Source organism: Centrocercus urophasianus, unplaced genomic scaffold (assembly GCF_019232065.1).
Source record: "Centrocercus urophasianus isolate 14NV4802_14NV808 unplaced genomic scaffold, USGS_Curo_1.0 seq_2, whole genome shotgun sequence".
Taxonomy (NCBI): domain Eukaryota; kingdom Metazoa; phylum Chordata; class Aves; order Galliformes; family Phasianidae; genus Centrocercus; species Centrocercus urophasianus.
The window spans coordinates 8,663,902-8,682,616 of NW_024884755.1; positions in this window are offsets into that span (position 1 = coordinate 8,663,902).

The following is an 18,715-nucleotide window of genomic DNA, read 5'->3' on the forward strand; positions in this document are numbered from 1 at the left end:
TTACAGAAAGACAAAGACTGTAATGACAATAAAGGCAAGGACGGTATAAGGGCAAAACTTTGTAGGGGAAAAGAAGCAATCTTTTTTTTCCAGGGACAAGAATAGCTGTGCATTTTTTCATTGTTTATAGCAAGTTCATATTTTATTATAACAAGAGCATTGCAATGGAGTTGTTTGATGAGAACTCAAGTCAAAACAAAACAAAACAACACAGTGATGCTGCACCTTGACTCTTCCTTTCCTCTCTATTCCCTCTGTCCACATTGTTTAATTCTTGCAAGTAGGGCAACCAAGGGGAAAAGAGCTAATGGCACCTGGATGGTTTTCATTTTTGTCTGAATCTCCTCTTTAGAATTATTGTTTGAAATGTAGGAGATTGTTGACTTTCAGAAATTCAGAGTTGCAACCAATTCGAAACTTCACATTAAGCAAGCAAAAAAATCTGTTTTACATCTGAGTTCAATAAATCAATATTCCTGTTGCCCTGTGATGTACTGTATGCCTTGATTAGGCTGAACAACTACTTCCTCCCAAGTTTTCAGGTTAGCTGGAGCTCTTGCATTATACCCTCCTGGGACAGAAATGGGAGACAGGAGTTAGGCCAGTGCCCTTGCTGTGGATCAGCAAGCCTTGCTTTGGAGTAACTTGAATTCACCCTGAATGGGCTTTTAAATAAAAAGGGGTCTGGTTCCTTAAGGAGTCATTTGATGCTAGCCCAACTGGTTCTCCATTTGCCTCAGAAAGTGATGTGTTCTCAGCTGTGTTATGCACAGGGCCACACAGGCTAAGGCTAGACCTTTGTTTCCCATGTAGGATGACATATCTGTTCTGTGTTAAGTGGCTGTTAAAAAAGATGAAAGTAATCTGGCATGGTGTCCTAACAGTGTGGTGGGGAAGGTCGACTCTATTACTTTAAAAACTTTTAAAAATAATTAGAATTTAGGTGATGTCTCATTTGTACCAAGTGGAGTGTTCTCACTGGTCGTAAAGAACCTTTGTCCATCTCTGGCAATACAGATTTATTTTGTACATGAGGTTTATCTGCCTTGTCTATTCCTAACTAGAAGAATTAATATATTTTGATGTACATTGCTCTGTAATAATTTCGGCATAGAACTTTTTCTTCAATAATAGGTTTATACACTAGCAAAACCATCTAAGAAAATGAACAGTATTTTCCTTCAGAAGAATATAATTTCAGAAACAGTAATTATCATCCAGAACACCATTAGTGAACATTATTGTTATTATTAAACTTCCTTTCTATACCACTTCTTAAGAAGATTGCTTAGTGCTGTCATGTCAGATTCCACCCTAATGCAACATGCTTCGTAATTATTTAAAATAAAAGTTAATGAAAACATAACCAAATCAAAGTTTTTAAGTTTATCTGAACAAGAGTTAGTATTTACATTACTTGCGTAGAAATCATCAAAATTCCAAAACCTCAGGAGCATCTAAGAAAAAATCAACAAAAACCAGCCTCTAACCTCAGTACCTTTAAAAACAAACAAAAGCACATTTAAAATGAAATACTGTAAAATGTCATAATGTGCTACAACACTGAAATCCCAAAATTTCACCCAGAGCTTCATGTTTATAGTGGAATGTCAAGTCTTTTTGTTTATTTTGTATTGATTTTATTTAAAAGTGAAAACTCTAATTTTCTGTGGCTAAATAAACATAATAAAGATGCTTTCAAAAGGAGCATCTGCCTCGTAAGAATTCTTTTTTGGAAACTTGGATTCATTTTGGTTTTTTCTCTCATATATGAATGTTTGCTTGACCAAGGAATTGAGCTTTAGAGGTAGAAAATGAGGACTGGCTGGTATCCAGGTGTCACTTAGATATGTTAGTTTTATTTATTTTTTTAAATAAGCGGTCTCTAATGGGATACAGACCAGGACACACATTCAGGCTCATGGAGATTTATTAGGTTGCTGCTGTTCCCCTCTCGTTTCATTAACCCTGCTTGGCGCCAGGCACACGCTCCAGCTTGAGGCAGGGGCTGAGCCCTTCCTTCCTCTCGGTGTATGGACGGTACCCAGCAAATTCCTGCCCAAGAGCAGGAAGGTGCATGGGGAGGGAAGCAGAGTGAATTTGGGAAATGTTATGCCAGGGTGGCATAGAAGTTTCATGGAAGCTCCTTGTGTCCTCACGTATGCTGGCACAACGCCTTTGCTCTGACTGTCTGGGAAAACACCCATATGCATCAGCTCCGGAGACTGACATCTCTTAGTTGGAAAGTCCTAGAAATCATTTTCTTTTTTTGGAGATCAAATGGAAGACTACTCAGAAAAGCTCAGCTTGATTACAGCAGGCTGACATGGCATCAGGAAATGGAGGTCACAGCTCACTGCCTAGATGGAATTCTTTGAAGATATTGCTGTTCAAGGAGATATGGGGGATGAGCTTTAAAGTCAGCACCTAGTGCTTGCTACAGTGGGTCTCAAAATGATGATGTGCTTGATGTATATTCCAAGCTTGCATTTCAAGCTTTTTTGTAAAGCTGTACATGTTACTCTGCAGTTACAAAGCCAGACCATTGATAAGGTCTTATAAAAATGACTTAGACGATATGCCATGAGTGAATTTGATATCAGATTGATACTGACAAACATTGGCAGAAAATTAGGACTGATCACTGGAATATGCAGAAGCAATAGGAGTGTCACAGAAAAGCTCCCTGCAGTAGAACTTGCTCTGATTCCTTTTCACGTTGGTATTGAGAATGAGGAAATTGAGGGTCAAGAAATGGACACTGCAATGCTACTTGGCAGAATGGACAGTCCAGATTTGTATGACTGAGAAAACTAATGGGTTTCAGATTTTTTTTGAAAAGCCTGGAACTGGAGAAGCTGTAACCTCTGTAATATCATCCCATTCTCTTGCCCTTCAGCAACTGCTCTGTGGGGCTTCCTGCTCTGCAAATGGAAAAGGGGTCAGATAAGGGCAACATCTGTGTGCCAAACTGACTCTCAGCGTCGTATGCTGTCCTTCTTAGGGGTATGCAGACATGAGTAATGTTACCTAGTAGGTTGAGGTGAATCTTTTTCATATCGTGTTCCACCATTAATATTGCTGAATGCTGAAGGGACAACCTGTTGAGTCCAGGTGGGGGATATGCTACCTCTCATCTGCTTCCCAGGAGACTTATTTCTAATCCATCATCTCCACATGTCTAGAGACTAAGTTTCTCTATCAGTGAAATGTCGTTAGCCATATACCAAAGAGGAGACTGTAAGCAGTGGTGTGTGATACTTTTGGTGTTTTTGTGAATCAGGTATTTACCTGATTTATTGCACCAGTGAATGGTGCAGTTTTGGTCAGATGGCAAATCTGGGAAATACTAGGCCCTGGAGTAACTCAAGGCCTTAAGAATTCATTACATAGGTGATGGTATGACATATGAGAAACCACCTGAGGGCCTCCAGGACTCTAGAGGTGACATTCAGTGACTGTTCGGCAGCTGGACTGACCAAAGTGATTGTTTTCCCCAAAGGAAATGTCTTGACTAAGATGGTCAAGAGGAAAAAAACCACCAAAACACTAAATTCATAAGACTGCTTTATCAGCACATGTCAGGAGAGAGAAAGAAGTGATAGATAAAATGAAAACAGGGATCTGTATTTCAGGCTTCCACCTGCCAGCTGGAACTGAAGGTAGACTGACACACAATAGAGCTCTGAGATCAGATGTGTGTTTGAAAGCAGACTCCATGTGAAATATGGGGCAATACCAAAGTTGTGAGGTTGTACATGGCATTCTTTTCAGTTGCTGGCAAGCTGGATGAGTGTGGGCAAATGTGTAGTTAAACATTTGCATTCAGAAAGTAATATAAAATCTCTGTCAAAGCTGAGAACTGAAACCGTTGATAGGAAGCACAGCATTAAGTGGGGACCAGCTCCTTGTGCTTACACGTTCTTGTTGGGATGTAGCTGTCAGTACATGCAAACTAGGCATGTATTTTACAACTGTAGGTTCATTAAGGTATAGTGATTTCAAATTTCAGCATAATTACTCTTTCCAAAGAAATCATGTCAGAAACAGGGTTTGTGTCATTGTTTTGTGAGTCCCCTTATAACCTACAAATTTTTGGACCAAATTCTAACTGAATTTGAGTGAAACAGAGGTATGAAAAGTCCTGTGTTCTTAGAGTGATTTGAAAACAGCTCAGGAGCAATTGCAAAGGGAGTCGGAGTTTTTCTACGAGAAAAGCTGTGTTCATTAGAGAATCCTACAAGGACCTCAATCTTGAGGCGTAAATTCTATGAGAAATAATACTTCATTTTGCTGCTCAGAGAAGGATTTATTTTAACATCTTAAAGAACTTCTAAAAGTGAAGGAGAATTATCTCCATAATTTTGAAACTGTTAGTCCCTGGTGCCACAAATGTTTATGTGCAAGACTAGCCTAGGCGATTCATCAGACTCATTATTTTCCTCACAGCTATTTCCTTCAAACCTGTGCGTAAATACTTTTAAGATCAGGCCTTTGCTGGAGGTATGTAAACACTAGAAAGAGCTTTTCGCTGTGGCTGAAATAAAATGTCTCCAATGATGGTTAACTGTGTCGTCCGCTATTATTATCATCATCGTTTAATAATGAAAATAGGGAAAAAAATACAACATCCCACTTGCTTGTGATACTGACGGCTTAGTGGATATCTTTCCTGAGTTACTGGCCCTCAGCTAGGGAAAAGCAAACTATCAGCAAATTAGATGAAACACTGTATGTATTATGGGAGTCAGAAAGTGCCTGTGAAGTGCATTTCTGATTGCAGAGATTTAAAAAAACCTGTTCTAACTGCTCATAACTGTTCTAAGGCCATTTACACAAGAGAATGGGAGCTGAATCAACTGTTTTTGTTTTTTAAGAAAAGCAACCCAGTTGCTCTTATAAAAAATAAGAAAATTATTCCACTCTGATGTCAAGCTGGCAGTGCTTTTTAAGATATAAAATTAGCATTGAACAGTCTGTTCTGGGAGCCCATGGTTTTAGTACAACATTTTTTCCACCACAGTCAACACTGAATTCACTAGCATTGCCCTCCTTGCTTCAAGTGCTGTAGCTGTTCAGTGAGGAATGTAAAACTAAAATGAACAACAGTGAGGAGGAATTATTAGGATTGTTTACAAACTTAGATTTGCATGAGGGAGCGGAGATATTGACAGTTATACTTTAAGCTACTGCAGCTGGATAAACATTTATTGGATAACTTGAGGCCTCTTTCTCTTCCCTATCCCCACAACAGAGAATGAACCAAATGCAAGTCCAAGCTAATCTGAAAAATAATAGAACAGCTTTCAACAAAACCCATTTATCTATGAGGTCAAGAAGCCTCAGCCTAGTAATGCTCCTCGCTAGGCTATTCTTGACAGCATCGTCATACTATCTAGGAGGCCAGAAGTTGCAGTGTTACAGACCACCCAGAATTATTGCTCCCGCAAGGCAATGATAGTGGTGATATGATGTCAGTGGCTACAGACTTGAACTAACCTTTTAAAAACTTGAGCAGCAGTGGGAAATGCACTGCGTTGCTGTGTTTTATGGATTGATTTTCCTGGATGCATTTTAGCCACTGGTGAAAACTACATGGGTAGATGGGAAAAATAAATGAAATTAATCTGTTAGAAAATAAATGAACTAAGATCAGTGTGCAGAGCTAGATGTAATTAATAAATAGGGCTTCTGTATATTTGACACATCAGAATTCTGTCAACCTACTTATAAGATAGAATATCTCATGTTTGTTTTGGTGAAAGGAAAACAGGCTTTCCCCTGGAATAAAAATATGACCGCATCCCAAATAGAAGAAGACTGTTTTCTGTATCTGTAGGCAAAACTTCTACTGCCTCTGGATGTATCAGCAATGTAAATCTGAGTGCAGTCTAGAGGAAATAACCACTTGTGAAGGCTTTACTGAACATGTGTTGAGGAAAGATTGTAGAAGTGAATTCCCATAAATCTGTTTCAATTGCTGAATGATTTTTCAAGCTGCTGGACGATCCAATATGTTGGTCTGATTTAAAACAAGGCAAGCAACCTTGATTTATTCTTTTTTTCCTTGAGTGAAAAGGAATTGTGCCATAGGTTTGAATGGAATCAGGTTTGGCTTGAGAAATTAACAACATTCATGGGAAAATGTTTATACACATGGTGATCTGTTTGTGTAAGTGCTGTTTTACAAACCTGTGTCCCATTTTGCATAAGGAAGCATATTTGGGCCCAGCTGATCACAAATATTGCAAGACACGCAGAAATCTCATCTTCTTCATTATTCTTCATTATTCTAAGAAACAGTCTGCTACTTATTGACTGAAGCTCAAAAATAACATGATCTCTTTTGTCTTTATTTTCTCACTCTTTGTGCCCTTTCAACAAATCTAACAAGATAGTTATGAATCGTGGAAACCACAGTACTGTTCTGCTGGTATATCTTTGATATCTGCATGTTTGTGGATATGTTCTTCTATTTCACTCGTAAAGCTGGATGCATCTTATGTAGCAAATACTCTTTGGTTTATGTATGAAGTATTTTTCAGTGCATTTGGATGTAGTGACTGGTACCTGTGTGCTTGTGATGGGTTTTGGACAAGCATTTATTTCATTTGAGGCACTTTCAGTTCTTAATGCTGAAGTCACATCTAGTACTAAATGCAGATGATGCTGTCATTGGCTTCCCAAGAAGCTCCCAGACCTCTGACTGCAAATGCTATTTCTTGAGCTGTAGTTCAGCACGAGTACAGCTAGCAGAAAAAATATCAGATTAAACTGAACTTCTGAACTTCCAACAAGTCCTCTGTGACCATGTGACTATACCTGGTATGATCTCTATTGTATGAATAGCTGCCTTAAAATCTGCTCTCTGCTAGTAATTAGTCTCGCTATCCTCCTCATGGAGGATGAGGAAGTGGTGAGTGCTCTGATGTTTCCCTTCTAGTTCCTTCCAGTCACTGATCCCCGAAACCATTAGAATTTGAAATCCTTCATCACCTTCAGTTGTTACAAAGATGAGTATCAGCTATCATCACTTCTCTGTTTCAACTAGCCTCCTGGAGACAGAGATAAATGTTAGCTACAGATTATCAATAATGTTTCTCTATGACTAGAAACAGCTTTTATTTATATCACAATGCTGTAAACTAAAGCTGCCTTTCCATAGTCAGCACAATGAACAGAACCACTCTGTTTACCATCTTTCTATAGATAAACCTTGTAATGGGAACAGAGATGTTTGCGTGATTTATTTTTTTTCCCCACTATATTGTATTAGTCATAAATTTCTTTGCTTTGTTTTTTTTTTTCTCTGTTTGTTTTGTAAGCCGCTGAGAAATATCCCACTCCTTTCGTTGCTGCTGTTGTTAATGTGTGCAGCATGCCAGGGGAATGAGGTGTAGCAGAAACATCTCTTCCCATCTGAGTAGATACGTTTCACGGCCAGAACAGCACAGGGTGTGGTGTGCCATTCTCAGTAGTTTGACTCGTGGCCCAGGAGCAAGCTTCTCCACCTGCACTGATTTGGCAGCATGTGGCCCTTGCAATATCTTGGAGAGAAATACCTAAAAGAGTAGGGTTAAACTTGTGCTTCTCCATTGATGGATGGTTTGGACTGTGATTTGCTTCTTGATCTAATCTTTAGGGTGAACTGTGTAGTTCTTTCCCTAATTTGTTTTATGTATGAAAAGGATCTTTAGTTGAAGAAAGGTTTTACCACTTGGTCTAGTGAAAACTGTCCCAAGTGCTGTTGTTTGAGATGGGCAGGCTTCGATGTAATGCCACCTACACACACAGTAATTTGATCTTCTATCAGAGCATGATCGCCAACATTCTTCTCTTTGTCATGTTTCTCATCTTATCCAAGATCAGGGCATCCCACTCCGCACACCTCAACACGGCCTCTGGCTGGGAGCACCTGAAACTTCACCTATATTTCCTTATTTCCTACAAAGTTCTAGGCATAACCTCACTGCCCTTCCCAATCCAGCTGAGCCTCCCTGTGCAGTTTGGTAATATTCTGTACAGAGGGATCTTACAGAAAACCCGGGAATTATTCCTGTATGTAATGTGTTGCCTGTTGTTGATGTGTCACTTAAAAAGGCTTAAGAAATATACCTGATTTTCATCTGCTAGTGCTGTTGCTCCTGATAAATAGTCTTTCAAGGGGACAGCTTCAGCTGCCTGTTCCTCAAAACAAAGAAAAAGTCCCTGTCCAAAGCGTCCTGGTTATTTGACTGCATCTCTGGCTCAAGGAGTTCAGTGGTCTTTGCATGTCCTGAGAGCTGAACCAAAAACTTTTAAAATATGTGCTAGGAAGGCTGGTTAATGTGCCCTGAGATGTAAAAGGAATTAAATAGTTACTGGGAAATCTGTCTCCTTGTTTTCTTTGGACTAGCTTAGTTTCCATCACTTTTCTTTCTGATTTTAAAGGGGCATAATTAGTAGAAAATACAGTAGATCAAAAGGAAATTTCAGTTTTGCATTTGTGAGGTGATTATTTGTGACCCTGGGGAAGTTTTGATAAACTCAGTGTGAAAGACGGGTGTATTCTTATTGCACTGACCGAGAAGTATATTTCATGGAGTCTGTAATGCTTTGCTGAAAGCTGAGCATCTTCTTTACTTAGGACTGACTTGGGTGGATTTTTGTGGTTACAGCCACCCACACGACAGGGTGGAGATCCTGTGTTGTACCCTGGATGTCAGCAAGGAAGTAGCTTCTTTTTTCATCCCTGACCATGAGCGTTCCCAGTCCTGGAAGAGCCGCTTATTTCTCTTGTGCCTCGAGGTAATACAAACACGATGTGTTTAAGTGTTACTGTTGCTTTTTTTTCCTAATGGGGATTAGGTAGAGCCCTTCATTGCAATTACTTGCTCCCACTGTTGATTTCTAACCCATCAAAGCAGTCTTTTCAGTAGCTTGCTCTTACCTTGGAAATGAATCATATTTTGTGGCAGGAGTCAGTGAACTTCTAAGGGACAGAGTGCCTTTCTGTGTGGAATCATTCCAAATAATGCAGTGCTGGGCAAGAGACACGCTGGCGTATGAATGTATGTTATGTTGCGGTATAAACATGCTGCATCCTCTTCTTATTGTGACACATCAGTATGTCCCCAAGGAACAGAATGTGCTGCGCTGCATTTGTTTGAGGACAATTAAGTCCTACCTATAGATTAGTGGAAATTATCTTGGGCTCTGAGCATTGCTGGACACTTAAACATGAAGAGTGGGTTTCTACTAATTTCTCTAATGTTTTAGAAGCTAATTTTTTATTTAAATGAGATCTTGGATATTAAAATAAACCACTGTGTGACTGTTACTATATTTTATTTCTTTAAAAGGAGAAGAAAAAAAAAACACACGTATTCCCTCTTGTGAATTATTGTAGCACTTTTCCCCTCTGAAAACCTTGTCTTGTTCTGGAACAGAGAACTACTTTTATCTTCCAAAATCTGCTGCTTGTCTTCTGACCATAAGAGATAGAAGCATCAGTTGAACTTAAAGTCAGTTGGAAGGGTGTGCAATATTCACAAGGAAATGTTTGGTTAGGAAACAGCTTTCAGAATTTCATCTAGTGATGGAAAGCAATGTGTTGCTGAACCCTTCTCTACATGCTTAAGGGGATTTTAGCTTAAAAACTCAATTTCCTACTTAAAAATGAAACAGCTGCATTTTGATTACAAGCTGTTTTCATGTTTTGTTGTTTTGGAAACACTTGTTATGTTTCTCTTTAACAAATGTAACGTTGCTTCCATTTCTACTATCTGAATTGTGGCGATTTCAGTGTTTCAGCTCAGGCACATCAATGACAAAGGCTTATGTAAATGTGAAAGTTGCATAAAATAGTTTTAAAGCTTCACATAGTTTTTACACAAGGCAATAATTTACCCTTAAAAACTGCATTTTCAGAAAACATGGATAGGAGTATATTTGCCTTAGAAAGCAACAACAAAAACAACATGATAGACTTTTCATGCAAATAAGCAGTGTCGATGGCATGGTGAGTCTACATCAGGCAGAGTCCATTTGTGTAGGGAATAAAACCCACGCACAGATTCAACATTACTTCATGATGAGTTTCATCACTGAAGTCTCTTCTCAGTGTTAACTAGTTTTAACAAAGAAAATCTTAGTTGATTTTTGCCTTGGTTTTTCTTATGTATTTTACCTAGTTATTCCCCATGCTCAGCAACAGATTAATTTGCTCATCTCTTAAGTGTTGTAATCATTCTGCTCTGTACTTTTTGTAACCAAGACAGTAAGTTTTCACATAGGATAATTCAAAGTGATGTAACCACAGGGAGTAAGAAAAGCAGATAAATGCTAAGATTAGAGACTATCAGACATTTTTTTGGCTGAACAAAATTTTCTGGAAATGTGTCACTGAGCCAGAACACCTGTGGGACAAGTGAGGATGGAGAAGCAGCATTGGAAGAAAAAAAAAAAAGATGACTTGCACTTGGGTTATGAGTAAGCAAGTATCTGCTGTGTCTGAGACGAAGGAGAGATTTTTGCTCTAGGTCACTGGAGTGTGGCAAGGTCAGGTTTCAATCTCGGGATCTCACCTCTCAGTGAAGTCCCCAGCTCTTTCGTGTATTTTGATAGCCTTTCCTGCTTGCTGAGATGAATTGTGCCAAAATATCAGTACTTTGTAGGACATGCGTTGCTTGTGATTTATGACATTGGGGTAAAATTATAAGAGTGCAATATAAAGACATTAATAGTTTCCACAGAAGACGCTTGTTGTCTTGTTCCGTTCTGGTTAAAACTGAGTCAAACTGACCATTACATCTCAAGCTGGCTTTGAGAGCTTTAAGAGAGAGCTCGACAGGAGTCAGTGGTACTCTTGGGGGACTTCTGGTTGGAGTTCTCTTGGTCATCCCTCTCTACACGTGCAAGTGCATTTCTTTCCTGCACAGCCTGGTAATCCTTCCAGTCCCCACCACTGGAAATGCTGAGGAAGAATTTCTATTCCTCTTCACTGTCATTTTTGGGAAATAAGTGAGATGGGGATTATGGAGCTGACTGATTTCCGAAACACTGAACGTAAAGCTATGAAAGGGGCAAGAATTAATGTAAGATAGATGGTAAGGAAAATGACAAGTTAAATAATGGCCACAACATTTTCACTGAAGAAATATTTGTGGTTTGTCTCAACTACATCTTGAAAAGGCTGTGTCAGCTCTTCGTAATCGAAGAAAAAAGTGGTGTGGAATGATAACAAAGATGTACCAATGACTAATTGTAACTAAAAGCTATCCCAGATAAGCACCTCAGAAGTGCTTGCCCCAGGCACTTTTTCACTGTTTGCTTGTTTCTTGGTTCACTGAGATGAATCACTTCTACAGCTCTCAAGTTGTGCCTCACCTGGAAATAAATATGCATATTACTCAGCAGGTTTTCAAGTCTTGATTAAGCTTATAAGTAGGATAAAATTATTTTTGCTGGTTTTGAAGAGACAGGTTGCATATTACTGTAGTATCATTTGACTTCAGTGATGCACTGCTTTCTGAGTTCCAGTATTTAGGAATGGAGCAGCAAAGTGTGCAGGTGGCTAAGGCCACCACTCCTGTGGAAATACAGATCAGAGCTTTGCTGTGTACAGAAGCTTTATGTGACTCTCACCTCAAACATTTCTTAATAATATTCAAATTTTATTAACGTAACACAAATCCTCCTCCTCAACTCTCAGCTCTCTGATTCATGCCCATAGTATGCGAGGGTCTAGGCTAATTGGGAAGGCTTGCTGAAGTTCAGTTCTTATGTCACCATGACCAGCTTTTTTCTTTTAAGCTGTTTATTTTTAAGAAGAGAAATCCAGGGCAGAATACGCTCTTGTCTATCTCACAGGTGTTGATTTGATACTGTCATGGAGAATATAGCCCTTGTGTTTGAATTCTGTGAAGAAAAACACATTGACTTGGTGTTGTAGTTCATTTTGTTCAGAAACCATTCTTCATTTATATTTATTAACTAGAAGGTCTCTGTTATACAGAGTTGTATTTATATAAGTACTACGTTTTAAATGTTTACACACTCATAAGATGGTGGGGTTTTTTTGTTTGTTTGTTTGTTTTCCCATTTCACAGAAATCCATTTCTAAATCTTTGTTACCATGGTCAAAACAACTTTACAGACATTAACGAATTGTTTCTTGAGATACCTCTGGGATATAGGCACTGCTGTTTCAGCTCTATGGAGGGTTACTAAGACTTAAGCAGACTGCTCACGGAAAGAGAGAAGAGGGCAGGAGCAGAAGCGTTAAGTATTGCACGTTGAACATCCTTACTTTGGGCAGAGCTGCACAAACGAGCAATCTGTTCCCCCGTCAGGAGCTCAGTGTTTTGTAGGACACTGTCTCCCTTCAGAAGTTTGAAGTATGTCAGAAGGTTAGATATCTGTGGTATCCACAGAAAGGAAACAAACGTGTCTGCGCCTTGAGCTGTACTCATTTTGGTAACTTGGTTTGCATAGTTAGACAGAGATTCAAGTTTCTTGTTGATCTGTTGACTCTTCAGCTCTGAGGTTTGGTATCTGCTTTTATGGAGCCGTAATAAAATTGCAGTATGTGTGCATACCTTGGCAAAACGTCATGCAGGATTATGAGAGGTATTTCCCTAAGAGAATGAGTTTGTATCACTCTTTGTGTAATACTTAGCCTGATTGCTAGCAATTTCTATTGTTTTTTCTATTGAATTTCTTTCAGAATATCTGCACTAATTTTTTAGAGTGAGACTCAAGGTTCCAAGAACACGAAGAGCAGTATGTAATGTGTGCAGTTTGGAATTACTGATTGCACTAATTGACTTCATCTCCATGCTTTTCCACTCAGTCATGGGGTATTGAATTATGTCATGATAGGGGTACAGTGCACCAGTGAACCACAGAACGCACAGGCATCCCTTACCTGTGCTGGTAGCCCTAGGGACAGCAAGGCAAGAGATGAAAACTATTTTTCCAGGATGTAGCTGGCTTTGCTTTTCTGAATTACCAGAAATATCCCATCTCCAGAAAGTCTTTGTATAGGGAATACAAGCTTTTTCTGTTTCAGCACTATTGCTGTCCTACATGCAAAGAAAGCAAACTCACAGTTCAGGTCACTGAAGGTTTGTGTGTGGATGGAGAGGCTCTCCTGGATGGAACAGAGCTTGTCGTTACTGACTTTATGGTGAGACCACTGGTGGTGCTCTCTGGCTAGCTATGGGAGGAATGATGTGTGAGTAACTGAAGGGAAAGCAAAGGATTATAAGGGGATCTCTGTAAATGAGCAGACAGTGATAATTGTTGATTGAGAACATCAGGAAAGGTCAGGCAGCAGCAGCTCCTACCTGGCACCCATTTGGCAAGTTACTGTCACGGACACAGCTGTAGGGCTTAGCTCCTCAGATGTGGTCAGTGTTATAGGAGTCAAACATCTTCTGTAGGTTGTCTTGATCCATCTCTTTTACGGAAATATGCATCTATGGCTGGCACAAAACTGCCTTCTTTGACATGAGTGTGTGTGACTAAGTGCTTGACAGAATATGTAGGGAAAAAAAGTAGGCATGCACCTGAGCATAAATCGTTGGAACTCTTTCAGCCTCATCTAGGGTCCAGCTTTGCAAATGAAATCCTCCTGTGTGCAACTGTCTTTTTAAACATGCAGCCAGTATTCTCAGGGGTTGCATTTTCATATATTTATGCTGTAGCTATGTAGATCTTTATGTGTAAACTTGAATTCCTTTTTCCCTCCGTTGTATCATTCCAGAGCTTGAGGGTACAGCAAAAAATGAACATGGAGTAGGAGGGTGTTTCTTGGACTTCATTTTTTTTGAATTTATTTTTTACTCCTCAGGAGCCATATGAATCATTCATAACCATGAAAAGACTGTGTAAATAATATGGAAAAACAGACTTTCTGTCCTATTTTAGTACTTCAAGATATCAAAAAAAAATTCTGCAAAACTGCTGAAGTAATCTGGAGGTAGGAGGTTTACTATTTCCCCCTTGCATGCCACCACTGTTGCTCTGGAGACTTTTAAAAGCATTGAGTGGCATGAAAGCTAGATGTGACATTGTGCAGGCAGTTGTGGATGGTAGGCTCTTGCGGGCCCATGAAAGTAAACTTTCTGGGGGCAGCTGTTCTGTGTCACTGCTGTCATGTTGTTGTTTAACTGGAGGCAGCAGTTAAGGGGAGTGAGACCGCTACAGGGCTGCTTGCTGCCACTCATACAGGGAGCCTCACCCTCCACCAGCAAATAAGGAGAGTGTGACAACACAAAGGAAATCACAAAGTGTCAATGCATTAATTCAGGACTCTGCTTGTTTCTCATCACTGTGGGAATGTCTTTTAGATATTATAAGAGTTTATAAATAGCAAACTTCAAGGCAGAGTGATGTCCAGTTTGGCACCATTGCTTTGTGGGTGAGTACGTGTTTGAAAATCTCCTGATTGCTGTTTCTGAACACCATCACCTTTCCAACATCTTTGCTGCTCAGGAGATAAGTGTAGGTGTTCAGAATGGGTGGTTGCTCGGAATGTTCAAGACATGATTCATATGCTTATGATCAGAACACTACCTGATATCTTTTCTTTGAGAAGGGAGGATTGTGGGGGAAGCCCAATATACTGTCCTGCTTTATGGATTTGTTCTTTCAGCAATAAGGTGCCATTTAAGACATCTCTGATAACACATTTGCAAATTTACTAAGAAAGAATATGTGTGCGTATATATATATATATATATATATATATATATATATATATATATTCTTATGTATGGAGTTTACTGGTATGTTGAAAATGCTTTTTACCTTTAGAGATAAGAAGTGGGATTGCTGCTGTGTTACAGTCATGCCTAGGGACTTTGCTGGCATTATGTGTATAAACGCAGATATGGGATGAAATGTACTCTTTAAATGTATGAGAACTCTGGGGAACTATGACCCAAAACATGTTATGTACTAAAATTTTATCAGTATTTCAGAAGACTAGTCTTATTTTGCTATTCCTAAAGCATAAAACAATTTCCGCCAACACAGATGAGATGGATGACATTTGGTCATCCAGATGCCCACAGTGTGTTGTATGCAGCAGTCAGAGCACAGCCAGAGGTCAGTCCACATTGCCTGGGTGGGTTTTAGGGAGAACCAAGTGTCAAAACTCTGACAGCCAGTATTTAACAGGGATGGCACACTCTAATTTAAGACTGCAGGGCTTTTCCGTGAATATACTTCAGGAGAACTAACCTTCTGAAAGCTGTTTTTAAAATGCTTCTTCTGTTCAACACAGAGGTGTGTGACTGGTGGTTAGACTTTGTTATTTAACCTTCTCTAGGAAATGGAATTTTGGATTATTTTTCCCCCTCTGAAGTATCTGCTGAAGTGCATTAGGAAAATGCTGCAGTTCCTCTGAGAGAAAATTTGAGGGTGCTTCTCTGCTACCACTAGAGAGCAAGCACTGAAGCTTTTGGTTAAACACTGTAAAGCTTAATAGGTCACCAAAATGCTTCTGGTTCTTTATCTTGAGAGGGACTGTGTGAAGTGAAACTGTTACTGTAAACAGAGAAAACATTCAGCCATGTTCCAAAGTGCACATTTTTGGCAGCAGTGAGCTTTCTCCAGATAGCTGCCTGGGAATTTACAAATTGGTCACATCTGAGTCCATTTCGTGAGCCTGTCTCGAATCTGCACCTGCCTCCCCAGGACAGAATAAAGGGAGAGACTATCGATATGTGATCTATTCGCTGCGGTGTCATTAAAGCCAAAAAGAGACAGCCATGTTTTATTGGTCTGATTGTAACATCTTGGGTGGCAAAACATGATGTTATCTGTTGGAAATGAGCACTCGGTGAGTCAGGGCTTTTTGATTTTTCCCCTCTGGATTACTAGGACTGTTTCTGAATGAAGCATAACTTTCTCCAGGTTATTTTAGTTGAGAAGAGAGGACAAATATTCAGATCACAGGCTGAATCATCAAGTGGGAAGAGGATTCCTGGTGCTGTGTTTTTATCAGGCACTGGAGCTGATACTGGAGTAAGGAGGCACTGAGTCACGATCATATAGGAATATATGGGTTGCTGTGTGCAGGTAACATAGCAGAGGCCTTTTTTGGAAGACTGGGTGTAAAGCTGCACAAAATTATCAAAATATTTGTCCATCAAATGTGAAGTTTTTTTGTTTGTTTGTTTTGGTTTTTTGTTTTGTTTTGTTTTTTTGTAGTATTTGGCAGGCTACCCTGTTAGATTCAGATACAGAAACTAAATGTAATGCTTACTTGCAGATTTTCAGAGCAAAATAATTATCATTCTAGCTCAGCAGCTCTGGAAACACACCAAAAAGCCATATGCTTTTAGATCGATATGTGGTCTTTTCTTACTACAGGACAATTTTATCACAGACCATGGCATTCTGAACTCACCATATTATTTGATTGCTATGGGAATATCACAAGGTGTTTTGGTCTTGATGCTTTCCTAGTCCCAGGTACAACTTGTTTGATGTAAGTAGCTGCTTGTTGTTGGAAATGAATAATGCCGTGTAGCAACAAGAAAGGCCTGAAAGACTTGGTGTTTGTTAGTGGCAGTTCTTTGGTCAGCCAGAAAAACAAAATGAGGCTGGTTAACTCTGGGTTCAAATCTTTGATTGCCGATTCTTTTATAGCCCCACTGACTATAGTCAGAGCAACTACACAGGTATAAATCTGTGAGGAAATGTGAAATGACATCATTCTCATTTCCAGTGTTTTGGGAGGAATCTCTTGACCAGCTATGTCCTTGTGGGCTTTATTAAAAAATACATGTGCTTATGTATTTAGGCACACACTCTTAAAAAGACAAATTATTTCAGTTCTTTCTGAAGTCATCCTTTCAAGGCGGATAGTGTCATGAAGGTGGAGCATCTACTCCTTTTTACTCATTCCATTGTCTGTTTCTTAATACTACTTATGTTGAGAAAATGCTACTAAAAAGCTTTTCTGAGTTACGAACACTTCCAAATGTAATTTGGGATGGAGTCTCAGAGAGGCAGATATTCCTTTGTAAATACAGAAGCCACCTGTACACCTGTGCAATATTTATTTAATAACAAATAGTTACGTATTTGCAAATGAATAGTTGGATTGTTTCAGCTGCTCTCTCTCTTCTATGGCATGAGTACTTGGCTGAAAAAAGATTGTTGCAGCCTAATGTTCTATAACAGGTAATGGAGACCCTGGGCAGTGTGGTCCACCTGCATGGCAACTCGCACCTTTTATTCCTTCCCTTGCTCGTTCCTGTTTAAGTCTGCCGATAAGGCCTGGTTTTATCTGAGAAGGTATGAATAGTGTCTCTTTCACACCTCAACTATATGGTTGTTCACATGGCAGCTTTGAAAGCTTCCGGGTTTATCAGTGGAAAAAAACGGTTGGGAAGTTTGGAAAGAAGTTATTTAGTACTTAACTCCGTTCTATCAGCACTTTTTTTTTTTTTTTTTGGCTGGGACTTGTTCTCACAGAACTTCAAGCTGGATTATTTGTATTAAACTTCCTGACTGAATTCCAAACAAGTCATCTTTCCCCACAGCACTGACCTTTAGTACGAGGCCAGAATAATTTTGATTTGTTTCAAGTTTCCCTTATAAACCAGAGAACAAGAAACAAAATCTCTCAAAGGCCCAGCTAGCTAGTTCCACAGCAAAATCCTCTCAAATTCTAAGGGGGAAGGGGGAACGATAAGTTGCATATTCCAGTCTGACATCCAAACTACACGTTTCCGGAGCATGGCTATCTGCAGTCTCACGGACAACAAATCTAAAATCTGCAGGGAAATAATGGCTGTAAAGAAAGGTGTTAACTTACTTGTTTTTAACTAGAGCAGTGCCCTGGTGGAAGAACTGCAGGGCTTATTCCATATTCTCCTGTTGGATGTTTCTGTACAGAGCAGAAGTGACGTCTTAGGCTGTCATTTGCTGAATTTATCAGGCCACCATCTCACCCTGTGCTACTCCTGGTTTCCTTCTCACATAAGCATCAGTGCATCACGTCTGTGGTGAACAGGATCAGGTAATTTAAACTAGCTGGGTGCCAACTGTTTTTATTCTGTATTTTATTTTATTTTTTTATTTTTAAATTTTCAGATCAGTTGTTTGATTTCCTGATCTGATCCACTGTGTGGCTTCTTGGTCGTCTCTGCCAACACATGGGAGGAGGCAGTGTGAGCAAAGGAGCAAGTGATATGGAGGGGAGCACACCATGCTGATTCTTTCATAGCCGTGATCGAATATGAGGTCAGAAAGTCTTGGCCCTGTGATGGCAAAGAATGTCCAAGATGTAAGAAGCAAATTCAAGAGGTTCCCTGTAAGGAAGAGAATAAAGCGAAATAGCTGGAGAGCAAGAGCTGGGAGTCCTGTAGGGCATGAGAAGCAGCTCAGGTAACCTTACAAATAATCAGGTGTGCTCGCTGCTCAGCTTAGGCTGGCAGCATAGAGGAGAAGTCCCACAGATAATAACGACTTGAGAATGCCCGGTCACTCACAGTGTTTTTGCAGGATGTCCTTCTTGCCCTTGGCTTATTAGGATAAAAATACATTTCCTGTATGTGCAGTTCATTGGCTATTCTGTTCTCAGACTTACTGCTGCACATAACTGGAACTGCAGGGTCTTGTCTTCTGCAGAATTGGCTTTGGTTCCTCCTTGCCAGACAATTAGTCCCAAATATTTATGGGACTGCAGAGGACGTCCCAGGAGTTGAAAGTGATC